Genomic DNA, 3584 nt, shown 5'->3' on the forward strand with positions numbered 1-3584 from the left:
TTTTTTTTTTTTTTTTTTTTGAGATGGAGTTTTGCTCTTGTTGCCCAGGCTGGCATGCAATGGCACCATCTCGGCTCACAGCAATCTCTGCCTCCCAGATTCAAGTGATTCTCCTGCCTCAGCCTCTCAAGTAGCTGGAATTACAGGTACATGCCACCATGCCCAGCTAATGTTTGTATTTTTAGTAGAGACGGGGTTTCTCTATATTGGTCAGCCTGGTCTTGAACTCCCAACCTCAGGTGATTTGCCCGCCTCAGCCTCCCAAAGCTCTGGGTTTACAGACATGAGCCACCTTGCCCAGTGGGGCAGCTTGGTTTTACACATTTTAGGGAGGCATGAGGCATCATTCGAATACATTTAAGAAACACACTGGTTTCGTGCAGAAAGGTGGGAAAACTCAAAGCAGGAACTGCCAGGCTGTCGGTGAATTGAAACATTTTCTGGTTGACAATTGGTTGAGTTTGTCTAAAGACCTGGGATTGATGGAAAGGGGATGTTCAATTTAAGGTAAAGATTGTGGAGACCGGCTGGGCGTGGTGGCTCGCACCTGTAATCCAAACACTTTGGAGGCCAAGTCGGGCAGATCACCTGAGGTCAGGAGTTCAAGACTAGCCTGACCAACATGGTGAAACCCCATCTTTTAAAAAAAAAAAAAAGATTGTGGACGCCAAAGTTCTTTTGAAGTTCTATAGCGGCTGTCCTTAGAGACAATAGGTGACAAATGTTTCCTATTCAGATACTTTTTTTTCATTTTTCTTTTGGGACAGAGTCTTGCACTCTCGCCCGGGCTGGAGTACAGTGGTGTGACCTCGGCTCACCGCAACCTCCGCCTCCTGGGCTCATGAGATTCTCCCGCCTCAGTCTCCCAAGTAGCTGGGATTACAGGCACGCGCCACCACACCCAGCTAATTTTTCACTATGTTGGCCGCACTGGTCTTGAATAACCTGACCTTGTGACCCACACACCTCGGCCTCCCAAAGTGCTGGGATTACAGGCTTGAGTCACTGCCCCTGGCCTTGTATTCAGATTTTAGTTAATCTCTTTAGGATTAGGAGCGCCTGGGAGAGAAAGATCCAGCTATGCTAATAGAGATTCTTTACAGATGCAAAATTTCCTCCACAAAGAACAGCTGTGCAGGGCCATTTCAAAATATGGCAGAGAAACATGTCTTGGGGTAAAATATTTTGATTTTCTTCCTTATCTGGTAGCATTATACTAGAGTCAGGTTGGAAAACAAGTCACGATCTACAGAGTTAAATAAAACCCATCCGAAGAGAATGTGTGGTTTGCAGGGCATGGCTCCCCAGACCCCTTCGATAGGAAGTTGGGCAAGATTTTTTTAAAATCAGAGTTTAGTCGTCAGCCTTAGCAAAACAAGCTTCTGAACTGATTGAGGCCTGTCTCCGACACCAGCCGGGCGATGAAGCAGCGCTCAGGGTCTTCAGGGAGAAGCAATTTCGTGTATGAGGAGAATCGGGCTTTCATCGTTTGTGTTTCACTAACTGTGACACACGCGCGTTATTGGTCACTGTTCAGACACTGGTCAAATGGGAAACAACACGAAGAAAAACCCCATCCTGGTCAGTGTCGCTGGCATCGGCCTCCCTGTGTAATAAAATGGGCACGTGGCCGCCCGCGAGCACCCTGACCCTCGGCATCAAACACAGTGGCCGACGGAGAGGCCTCAGTGGGTCCTAACAAGCCCTCCCCTGTACGAGGCCAGACATGGGGGTGCTGGACTGTCCTCTGGAATCACCTGTGGTCTCCGATCCCTCCTTGCATCCTAATTTCCTTTCATCCTCTTCTTGCTTTTTAATTAAATTGTTTTTTTTCTTTCTAGAGCACTCACTGTTCACATCCTTCCAGCAGCTCCGAATCCTCGTTGAGCACGGTAAGGTGAGGAAACAAAGCAGGATCAGCATTACCAACAAACCAGGAGCGTGCGTGGGGACGGCCTGATAAAGGCCAGAAATTAACCAGAGCGGGAGAGAGGAGGGAGGGGCCGGGGATGGAAGCAGAAAACGAGAGCTCCGCCTCAGAGCCCGAAGGAGATGATCCAAGGTAAATCATGGCTATCAATGCCTAGGGCCGCCCACTGTCCCCGGCCCCCACCGCTGCTTTCTTTCCCTGTCCAGCGCGGTGGGAGCCCGGCTTCCTTCGGCTCCGTCCCTCCCCTCGCCGGCCGCCAGCCGTGCCCAGCAACAGCAGACACCTGTGCTCTTTGCACAGACTGCCAGCAAAAAATGGGAAGCGTCTGATGAAAACTACGGCAATCACAGTGTCTGCCTTTCTTTTTTTTCGAGATTGAGTTTCGCTCTTGTCACCCAGGCTGGAGTGCAGTGGCACGATCTCAGCTCACCGCAACCTCCGCCTCCCAGGTTCAAGTGATTCTCCTGCCTCAGCCCCCCGAGTAGCTGGGATTACAGGCATGCATCACCACGCCCAGCTAATTTTTGTATTTTTAGTAGAGACGGGGTTTCACCATGTTGACCAGAGTGGTCTCGATCTCTTGACCTCGTGATCCGCCTGCCTGGGCCTCCCCAAGTGCTGGGATTACAGGCGTGAGCCACTGCGCCCAGCCCAGTGTCTGCCTTTTCTAAGGAACAAACTGTTTCCTTCTCATGTCTGAGATCTGAACAGTAGGCCTTCGACTCATTTTCCTTCCTTGATATGAGGGGAACAAAAACACACCCACGACCACCTGGGGAGAGAGGAGGCGTGGCATGGTTGAACGTGCGTCAGCCCCACGCGAGGCATCTTACACAGTCGTCCCCACAGAAGGGCCTCCCATGCCTGAACAGCATCGGCCTCAGAACCAGCCTTGTCAAGGCAAATCTGATGGCAGAGGCCTCTCCCCAGGAACAGCTTTGTCAGGTGTGTCTGACGGCGGAGGTCTTCCTGAGAAATGTCTCACCGCAATGAGACGGGTGGTGGAGACGCCCAGTCCTCTCCGCGTCTTTTCCCAGAGAGAATCTCTGCCCCTCTACCCAGCAGGGGACTGTGTAGGAGTAAGCAGGACTCTGCCTCCCCTGTACTAGGAATGACCTCTTTAAAGGGAGATGCAGCCTACGAATATTAGAATCCAAATCAGACGTGACCTATCCAGAAAAGAAGGTTTCAAAAGAAGATAACATTGTCATGCTCAAAGATCTTCAGAACTTAGGAGCTAAAGTTATTTAGATAAAATTTAGTGCAGAGGTTAATCAGGGGACATCATAGAAATCTAGATGGAGGTTACTGACTTTACAAAGAAACTGAAAAATTGAGGTTGTGACACTACCTTAAAATGAGACCATCACCCAGGCACCATGTGTCTCCCAGACACTCCCAGCCTGTCTCTAATGGATTACAAGACGTCACAGAGCTGGGAAGGCAACCCCAGAAATCACTTGGGAGCCCCAGATTGTTTCCTTAGTAGGGTGGAAATCAGCAAAGACTGTGCAAATGAGAGCAGACGGAGGCTGCTCATCCCCAGCTCCTTAGAGCGAGGGAGCCAGACACCATCACTTGCATTTTCACAGAGACTCCGCGGGCTGGGCAAGGCTCCCGGTGAGCCCTGATGGAGGCTGCTGGCCTGGGACTG

Source organism: Sapajus apella, unplaced genomic scaffold (assembly GCF_009761245.1).
Source record: "Sapajus apella isolate SASKATOON/1434 unplaced genomic scaffold, GSC_monkey_1.0 scaffold31, whole genome shotgun sequence".
Classification (NCBI taxonomy): domain Eukaryota; kingdom Metazoa; phylum Chordata; class Mammalia; order Primates; family Cebidae; genus Sapajus; species Sapajus apella.